Raw genomic sequence first — 10877 nt, 5'->3', positions numbered from 1 at the left:
CCCGCTACTGTCGTCTGCGTTACACCAGGCCCCGACAAAAAGTATTAGTATGGTAAACGCCCACATATGGGACGCGGTTGCGTGCGCTAAATATACAGGGTGTCCAGGTTAACTTTAGCCTAGGGTTTAAAGATAAAATATTTGAGGTAGGCCAGGGAAACCACTTACACACACCTACCAACCGGCTTGCGCATCATAGGCATTTTTTTGTTTTGCTATTAATTAAGTAGTAATTGAGATAATATTTCTAAATGCGTAAATATTTTCTTTAGACAGCAGATGTGCATAGCAAAGTTTGAGAGCACCTTCAGAAACCCAAATTCCAGTTATTTGCGATAAAGAAAGCCTCACGTGTATCTTTTTTTTTCGGGCTCCAAAGAAAGCCCGCGAAATAAAAAAAAATATCGCGTTACTAGCGTATTCGCGCGCCACGATTGTGCTGCTCTCAATCCTGGCTCGAGTGAACGAAATCAGATGCTGGTATGGCGCGACGACCCCATTGCTCCGGCAGGCCGATATGTCGACGGTGGTTGCACCGTCACGCTTGCAGAATGGCTCGCGCGGGCGTCGCAACCACCGTCGAGATACCGGCCTGCCGGAGCAGTGGGGTCGTCGCGCCATGCCAGCAGATGATTTCGTTCACTCGAGCCAGGGTTGAGAGCAGCACAATCGTGGCGCGCGAATGCGCTAGTCGCGTGATCTTTTTTGTGTATTTCCGGGCTTTCTTTGGAGCTCGGAAAAAAAAATACACGTGAGGCTTTCTTTATCGCGAATAAATGGAATGGGGGTTTCTGAAGGCGTTCTCCAACTTTGCTGTGCACATCTGCTGTCTAAAGTCGATATTTACGCATTTAAAAAAATTATCTTAATTGCTAAATAATTAATTGTAAAACAAAAATTGCCTATGATGCGCAAGCAGGATGGTAGGTGTATGTAAGTGGTTTCCATGGCCTACCTCAAATATCTTCTTTTTTAACACCTGGCTAAAGCTAGCCTGCATACCCTGTATATCGTGTGCGCATATAGCGCCTGTGCTCTATAAATATAGCCTGTGCGCTAAATATAAGCGCGTGTGCGAAACCCGCCAAAATGACCAGTTGCATGCTTGTGCTCACGGAGGGAACAAAAATTTTAAAGGGAGTGCCACGTGACAGTTTTGAAGCCTAGTAGTAAAAATTGAAGGGAGAAGGTCGCTTCCACATTACAACATGTGGGACATTCTATATTGGCCAGGTACAGGTCGCGGTCGTCTTCTTGGTCCGACTTTGGTGCACCTGGTGGGAGCAGACTCGAATGGAACGACTTCACAGCACCGTGTCTTGACAAAGCTGGCCATGTGACGTAATACTCCCCCCCCCCCGCCTCCTCGAGTTTTTCTCCTCCCTTGCGTACGTACAGAGTCGTTCAAAAGTTCCCAGGCCACGGGGTCTGTTTTTCATCGGAACATCCGGGCATTTAAGGTGCAGATAAAGCTATCAAGGTTCTCAGACGTTAGAACGATACTACCTCTACCATCTACAGATGTTTAGAGCTTCGAGGATGTAGTAACTGGGTGACTACACTGCTCAAAAGCAGACTGAAACTGGGGAGCGCTATAATCAAGACAAGGAGACAACACCACATAAGAACACCACAAGACACGAGCGCAACATTGCGCTCGTGTCTTGTGGTGTTCTTATGTGGTGTTGTCCCCTTGTCTTGATTATAGCGCTCCCCAGTTTCAGTACGTACAACCAACTAGCCCACTACCAAGCTTTACTGACGTTCAAAAGCAGACTCTGTGGCCTGTGAACTTTTGACCGACCCTGCACCTCCTTTGTAAGACAGAGCCTTACGTTCATATAGCAGATCATACAGTTTTACGCGTTATACATCGTCAGCGTTACCAATTTCTTGAAGAAGACAGGTCCTCAGAAGGAGGGCGCCTCTAAGCGGCTTAGAATCATGCATCTTGGCCTCTTTAGTTTCGAGAAAGGCCGTAGGTGCTGTTGCCGATCCCTATTTCTTGTGTTGAGCCGACATGGCTCTTACGTGTGCAGCGAGACATGCGCTGGCAAATTGAAGACGTTCTTTAAGGAAATGCCGGAAATAAAGCTCAGGTGCTTCTGTATCGATGGCAGATGCCGGGGCTAGCAAAAATCTTTTCCTTCCTTTTTACTATTATGCTTAAGTCACTGATCACACTTTGCAATTCACCCCAGAGTGACTTCGCAAGGCAATGGCGTCGACGAATCGCACAGTACTATAAGAACGCAGCGGTTTTTTCCTCCGTTAAAGCACCAAGCCTCTTCCAGCCAATGGCGTTGATCGATTCTCATGACCCTGCTAGCGTGACAATGCAGGCAGCGGTGCCACAATGAAGAGGGGGGTCTATTCCCCACCATTGAGGAAGGGTACTATCACCTTTAATCTATCACTCTCTGCTTTATCAGACTAGCAGGGTCGTAAAAATCAGCCGACGCCATGGGTTGGAAGGGGGTCTTTTGATAGAGAGAAAACTATAAGATATTCTCCATTAACTGTTATCCCTGTCAGCAATCCAGGTGTGTGAACACCTCTTAATAGATGGACCTTAAGGAACTGCAAAATGTGCCGACAGAGCATACGCAAGAGAGCCTTTGTTATAATGACGTTTACTAATCGCGCATGCGCGCAGAATTGTGCCGAACGTTTCTTCTGCTTTGCGTATAGCTGCAGAGATGGCTAAAAAACAAGGCTTTAGCAAGCTATAACTATCGCCGAGGTATTGTATCAGTATAAGCGCAACAAAAAACTAGAGGTTGCGCACTTGAGGGTTTTGAAGACTTACATACGCTTAAGGCATCCAAATTTTCTCTGAAGACCCCCTCGCCGTCTGACTAGAAGCTGCCGCCGTTAGCAACCGTGAGAACAACCAAAGCTCCAGCAAAGTGTTTGTGCGTAGTGAACATAAGCGTCTGTGAGCTATTACGGGAACTTAATATAGGTACTTGCACAGGCCAAGGCCTAAACCGTATGCCTCAACAGCAGCGTCACCATATGCCAGCTACCGCAGCATCAAGCAGACGACGGTCGAGGCTGCTGCCAATCTAATCTCTCACCCTTGTTATCGTCCTTACCGGTGCCCAAAGTTTCGACGGAAACGAAGATTGTGAGTGCGATAACTCCGACCAGGAGCAGGGAAATGATGATGATCGTGATCCTGGCCTTTTTGTCGAAGTCCCTGCAAGATTAGCATTGAGCTTCACTGTTCACTGCGCGCCTGCATCATGCAACGTGGCGCTTGACTTGGACTCAAAAAGGAATGTGCGGCAGTGGATAAAGCTTTAAATAATACATCTCTAGCTGCCACGGCAGGCTACACTGCTTTAGGCTGTCGGTATAGCAGAGAATAGACATCTGCCACGTTGAGCTTCTAGCTGAACATTCTAGTGTCGTTATCTGGTGTGGAGGCTTTTTGTCTTTATTTCTTCCGTAAACGGGGTAAAATATCCCTTATAACGCATAGGGTTGCCCCAAGAAACGCAGGTTCCAATTCAGCGTGCATGCAGTTTCAGAAATATTGTGATGGTTGTTAGCAGCCGCTCCATGTTGACGTGTGTCCGTTCAAAAGTTGGTGCGCTTGGTGGGGACCATTGGGTATGCCATCTGGAACGATATGTCACAACATCCGCCCCTACTTACTCTATTTCAGTGGCTGAAAAGTAAGGCAAAAAGCGACGCGAAGCTTTCGACAGTGTCAAGACAGATGACATGTTACTTTTATCAACTACGTTAAAAGGTCGTGCTGCGCAAACAAAGCGGTCAGCCATAAAACATGCCTTTTTTTATACTCACAGGCTTCCCGACTGATAATTTTTTAGGTATTCACTCGAAGTAATTACATTAACGCCCATGAGTAAGTACATCAGTGGTAATGGCAGACAGACTGTAAACTGGGCCCAGACGCCTCACGAGCGCTTATTATTGCTTTATAAAGATGGTTTATAGGGGTTTAAAGTCCCAAAGCGACTCAGGCTATGAGGGACGTTTTATAGAAAGATGAAGCTGCTATCATTGTACTCACAAAAGCTCTTATCAAGCTCGTTGTATCCGGCGGCTGAAAGAGACAGAAACAAGGAATGCATGTTAATGTGAGGCTGACACGTTGAAGTCATGTTAGCTTCGCGACAAAGCATTCATAAGTGGTACCTCCAACAATGTACAGAGATCAATTTGTGCGTCTGTCATCAAGCAGCATGTGTTGCGTTGAAGCATGCTTACTGAACACTCAGTTACGACTGATTTGACGCATGCCAGGAGCCGGCCATACTTACCTGCTGACGCTGAATCAAATGGAGAGAAAGCATCGCTGGGGGTCATGATTTCCGCAGATTTCCAAACGTGACCTGAAAACGGAATACAAACACGAATGACTGTGAATGTAATATTCGTTCATAACTGCCCGCTTATCCTCCTAATAAAGGGTCCTTGATCACTCCGAAGTACGAAAGATACGGTCAGCTGTGAAGGGGATCCGTATTCGATTGCGGTCGTATATGAATAAGTGTGTGTGAAGCATATATGGGACACAGATAAATTGACAATTAATGTGACACGTGATACTGAGTCACATGACCAATTAAAGCGACTAATGGAAGCGGCCCATGGGTCACGTGACTGATAAGTTATAGTACCAAAAGGTCACAGGTTCACATGACCGATTATGACGACAATGACGGTCACGTGATGATGACGGCACTTTGGACACAAGTCGACCACCACGCAACAAGCCTTTAAAAGGTGGAGCTGTAAAATATATGGAACAGTCGAAGCCGCTTAGAAGAACATTTCCACACGTCTCGTCTCCTAGTGATATGTAGTGCTTGTGATATTTACCGAGTGCACTTGACCTATATTTCTCTGAGCGCACCAATGACACAGCTGCCGAGAGCACCGTACGACCATAGATTTCACATTCTCTGCAGCGTCAACCCAACGGCCCGTAGCACTGTGTTGTAAAATTACCTCTAACCTACGGGTCAAGTACGGGGCAACGCTGGGTTACCTATATGCAAACGACGACGCCATTTACAACGAACAAATCAGCCCTACAACACTTAATAAAGCGCATTCCCTGCATTTTAAAAGGATATATAGCTACACCATTGACGCCGTGAGGAGTCAGGCGTGTCGTCATGGTCAAAGTAGTTCCGCGATTTGGGCAACAGTATTAACGCGAAAGCGTTAAGGAGCTCATGTCGCAGAAAAGCCGGTGTCTTCGGCGTCGGCGTCTTTGGGCGTGAGCGAAAAATGGCGCATCTCGGTGGACACCTGAACCGCGCTGTGAGGGAAGGGATATTAACGCGACGGCGTTAAGGATTCATTGATTGATAGATTGATTGACTGATGGATTGGTTGACTGATTGGTGACCGATTGATTGATCTATTGATTGATCGATTGATCATTGATTAATTGATCGATTGATCATTGATCGATTGATCGATTGATTGGTCGATTGATTGATCGATTGATCGATTGATCATTGATCATTGATTGATTGATCGATCGATTGATCGATTTTTCCTTCCCTTACGGCACGATCCAGGTGTCCAGTGAGAAATGTGAGACAGGCGTCATTTCCTTCATAAGTGGTACCTTCAACAATGTACACAGATCAATTTGTGTGTCGGTCATCAAGCAGCATGTGTTGCGTTGATGCATGCGTACTGAACACCCTCAGTTACAACTGACTTGACGCATGCCAGGAGTCGGCCATACTTACCTGCTGACGCTGATTCATATGGAGAGAAAGCATCGATGGAAGTCATAATTTTCGCGGATTTTCGAACGTCCCCTGAAAACATATGGGTCCCGTAAATAGAAAACCGCCCCGTCTGGTGCCTGCGGGCACCACCGATTTATTTCGGGCGTAATAAATGTTGAATCATCATCATCATCTGAGTTGTTAAACGTCACAGAGCGGGGGTATGTGCGTTAAGACAGACGCCGCAGTTTATGACTTTGGATTAGTTGCGACCACCCGAGCGCCGACATCTCACAGCACATGGAAAAAGTTGAGATCATACGGTGCTAATGCAGAAGAGAATCGGACGTGTTTACTGTGTCGGCAGCCGGCAGAGTAGCCCACACCTTAAGTTGCCGGCAATTTCCCTCATTGGCTGGCTACAATCACATGACTCCCACAGGGGCACTCGAGCAGATGACGCCTAGAAGTGCTATCACATGACAATCTAACGCATCTCAGAATGCAACGTGAACAGTAATGTTCATTTTCCTTCCCTACGACCCGGCTAGGGTGTCCGCCCAGATATGTGAGACAGGCGTCTCACATATCTCCAAATATTGTATCCAACATATCTCCAAAAACCAATTATTATTATTATTATTATTATTATTATTATTATTATTATTATTACCCTAAAAGGTACCACACTCCCAAGGGAAAGAATAGGAGTCTGTCCTTGCTTCTATTTCCATAACATAAAAAATTTGGAGGTCGCTTAAGCTTCGTCTTTAATAGTGAGACGCGACAGCGTGTTGCAGCGTTGCCAAGGGGTGCACGGAACGCCATCGCCCGTTCGGTGCGACGCGTGGCCCGTCGGACAGTTTAAGGAAAGGACTCCTGTCTCACATATCTCGGTGGACATCCGAACCGGGCCGTAAGGGAAGGAAAATGAAATGAAAATTGGTTTTAAGGAAAGGAAATGACGCCTGTCCCACAATTCTCGCTGGACACCCGTACCGCGCCGTAAGGGAAGAAAAATCCCTTCCCTTACGGCGCGGCTCAGCAGTTTTCCGAGATGCGCCATTTTTCGCTCATGGCCAACGCCACCGACGACACCGACTTTTCTGCGACACGAGCTCCTTAACGCTGTCGCGTTAAAATTATCTAAATATGGGGATTTTCAATGCCGGCGTCAGCGTCCTAAAACGCGGCGCTAAATATTTAGCCTTCAAACCGACGGAATGGACCATTTATTTCAACTTCTTTTCATGGTTGTGGACGTCACACGACTGCACACACTAAACAATTTTTCACCCTTCAGTGTGTAAATCAGCTGTCCCCAGAAGGACACCCTGTTCCAATTGTTCGCTGCTAAAAAAGGGTGCAGAGATCAACACACTTAATGATACTTTAATGATGTAATGGTTGAACCCTCATTAAAGGGTACTATTTTTCCATAACACCTCTACGAATGCATGTTGCAAGGGTGCTCCACATTGATCCACCCATGAAGCAAAAGCCTTGGACTGATGCGCGCCCTCTAAACTTTCATGCTGTGCACCCTTCCTGAAGGGTGCTGATCTCTGCACCCTTTTTAACCCCCAAAAGGGTGTTCGTCTGGGGACAGCTGATTTGCACCCTTAAGAGTGAGAATTTGTTTAGTGTGCAGCCAGCCGTATTTTGCCGGCTGCCAACAAAATACCCCCTTCCAAGCAAATTTCGCCTCTCCAGATACGTTAATAATTAAGAGCCACGAGCGGTAATTGGATAGACAGGCAAGGAGGGTCGTGCACCATCTTCGCCGTTTTGATTTAGCGTAATCCGCCACCATGATTAGATAAAATAACTCTAAATGCCGCCCAGACAAAGGTTGTGGGCAGAATTCGAACACCTGCGTCTGCAGAAACGGATAACGGCATTATGCCATTGTCGCCCTAAGATTCACCTCAAACGGAGAGCCGGGAGGTGAGGGCTGAGCTGATGGAAGGACTGTAGGATGCCGAGATCCTTTAGGTGGTATGGCGAAGGCTCTTCAAAGCTCGGAGCTGCAGTCAAGGGGCGGGAGTGACGTCTGCGGTGAAGCAGAAGTCTGGACTGGGAGGAACGACTCTGTCCGCGAGCTACTTCGTCCTCACCGATCGCGAGCCAGAAACAATCGAGTTTCGAGGCATCCCTTCCCTTACGGCGCGGTTCAGGTGTCCAACGATATATGAGACAGATACTGCGCCATTTCCTTTCCCCCAAAACCAATTATTGTTATTATTATTAGGCATGACATGCTGTAAAGAAGGAAGAACGCTATTGATGCCATTCGCGATGCCCCAATCTGTTCATCTGTTGATCTGCCTTCAGAAAACTATGTTTCTTGGGACACTAACTTCGGAATTCCCCTCCCAACGTATAGCTTCTTAGTTATCTATCATTGATCAGGCCAAAACTCGAATACGCGTATGTAGTCAGGGATCCGCATACGACATCTAACATAAAGAAGATTGAAAAAACAGAAAGTAAAGTTGTTAGGTTTGAGTTCTCCAAATTTTCCAAATCTGATTCACACTCCGAAATAATGCAGGCTCATGGTATTCCCCTCCTTGAGCGTCGTCGAAAAAGTAACCGTCTAGGTTTTCTTTCCCTCTTGCTCGACCGTAAGTTGGGACTTGAACCGTCATCATATCTATTCCCTCAGCCCGCAAGCAGCACGCGACACTGTCGCACTGGCCTGTTAGCACCATACTTCGAACGCACAAATCTGTTCAAATTTTCTCTTTTTCTCCGCACAATAGGGGACTGGAACTCTTTGTCCCCCACGGACCAACATTGACCTGTTTGACACGAGCCACGCTTTGTACCTGAATGCATGTTTTTTTTGTAAACTGCAAGTTGCCATGTGATTTTTCTGATTTACTCATTCTGTACACTGCCCGTTCTGCTTCGACCTAACCATGGTCTGCAATATGTACATAAATAAAATAAATAAATAAAATTAAATGAATCTATTGAGTCCATGCGAGAATGTTTGGAGATCGGTCTAGCTTGCCGAGAGATAATGTGCATGCTGAAGTGTATGAACACACTGCCGCCGCCCGTCTCAGTGGTGGTGTACCAGTACTCCGCTCAACCAGCTGGCCAAACATGGCTTGTGGACAGAGATCTCGGTGAGGCCCAGGCCTGTGAACTCTTAGACAAGTAGGAGCCTACTCTTGAGGTATTTTTATTTTTTTCTTAAAATAAAGTTCTCCTCCTCGTCATCATCATCGGCGAGTCCTTTGCACCTGTGACCATAGTCAGCGTCAAATGCACCGTCTCTATCTTCTGGACAGCCTTGCTTTTGCCTCAGTCATCACCATGGCCCAGCTGCCAGAGCCATGCTCGTGATTTCTCGGTCACACCACCGGCGCGAACAACGCCGACAAAAAAAAATTGACTCAAGAAACTTGGCGCAGTATCTGCCTCACAGCTCGGTGGACACCCGAACCACGCCGTAAGGCTAGGGAGGAAGACGGAAGTGAAAGAAGAAAGAGAGGAGGGTGCCGTACTGGAGGCCTCCGTAATAATTTAGACAACCTGGAGATTTTTAACAATATAGCGTACACTGACATTGCACAGCACTTGGAGGCATTTGCGTTTCGTCTACAGCGAAACGCGGAGGCCGCGGCAGAGTTCGGACCTGGGAACTCCGGCTCAGTAGCCTAGCACCCTGACCTCTAACCAATGAGCAACCTCGGTAGGTCATCAACCACTGAGAAAATTTCATCCGGTATCGTTAAGAGGAGGGCTCTTGTCTTGCGGCAAAATAAAAATAAAATGCTAAAATAAAAACTGGGTCCGTGTCTGCGAACTAATATGCAAAGAGGGCCCCAGGCCACCGAGGGGACCATATACCGTCACACTCTTAAAGCGGAGCTTCAGTGTCACAGATCTTTTTTCTTATGCGCGCGTTGTGTTCACAACGCTCCGTCATCAACTGGCATATCAACGTACATTAATCAAGGTCACTCGAATAAGTACGACAAAAATTGGAGGACGCTTAAGCTTCGCCTTAAAGAGGAACGTGACAGCGTGTTGCACCGCAGCCAGGGTATTACTCATGTACGCATCAGTATACACGAAGACTCTTCACGAAGTCAAAGGCACAACACATTCACTAGGTCCACTTTTATTCAGCTAGAACTAATCAGTCTTTGCAGCGTATTTGGCGAAGCAGGATGGCTGCACGACACTGCGATGAAGATGCGCGGTCTCTCCGAAATTACTTCAAAGAAAAGGTATTTAAGCTGCTTGAAGTGTACAAGCAACTATGTTTGGGAGATGAAGTTATCAATTTGATGGGAGAGTTGTGTTCCTTGAAACAGTTTTGATTTTCTCATGGGAGTGAAGCGCATGTCCGCCTTTATAATTGAGTGTGCAGCGCAGAACACACATGTAAACTGTCAAAACAGGAAATGAAGAAAGAAAAAAGTCTTCGTAGCCTGTCCTGGACGTGTTCGCCTCGAAATCTCAAAGGCCATGGGTTCAATTCCTCGTATTGGTTGGAAACCACTTTATAGTCCTGCAGAGCTTTCGCCGACGGGGCCTTAGGTGCCCCACGTGGGGACGTCGAGGTGCTGCCTCGCCGTCGCCTCGCGGTCCTGCTGGACGGCCCAGAGCTGGTCACCGAGGCTGGGGCTGCGCAAGGCAGCGGCCCACCACGGCGGGAGGGCTCCGGAGTTAGCACCGTGCGGGTTTTTGTTACAGTCCCAGAGGATGCGAGTTAAAGCCGCTATATGATGGTGGCGAAATTCTAGAGCCCCGTGTACTGTGCGATGTCAGTGCACGTTAAAGAACCCCAGGTGGTCGAAATTTCCGGAGCCCTTCACTACGGCGTCTCTCATAGCCTGAGTCGCTTTGGGACGTTAAACCACCATAAACTAAACTTAACTTAAAACCGCTATATCAGTGTGGCAGACCTTGCGTACATTTGTCGGGTATGTGCCTCGAATTTCCGCAAATTTTTTATTTTGAGGTTATCGTGTTACAACGGCAACAACGCCGGCACCGGCTTTTCTGCGACACGAGCTAATTAACGCTGTCGGGATGAGAGGTTTATTAGAAATATGAAAATTTTCCGCCAAAACCATTTGACACTGCACTTACTGGGCAAAATAGTGCGCGGCTACTGCAGCGTTTATT

This window comes from Amblyomma americanum, chromosome 5, assembly GCF_052857255.1.
Source record: "Amblyomma americanum isolate KBUSLIRL-KWMA chromosome 5, ASM5285725v1, whole genome shotgun sequence".
Classification (NCBI taxonomy): domain Eukaryota; kingdom Metazoa; phylum Arthropoda; class Arachnida; order Ixodida; family Ixodidae; genus Amblyomma; species Amblyomma americanum.
The sequence above is the reverse complement of the archived record's forward strand: the minus strand, read 5'-3'. Positions refer to the sequence as shown.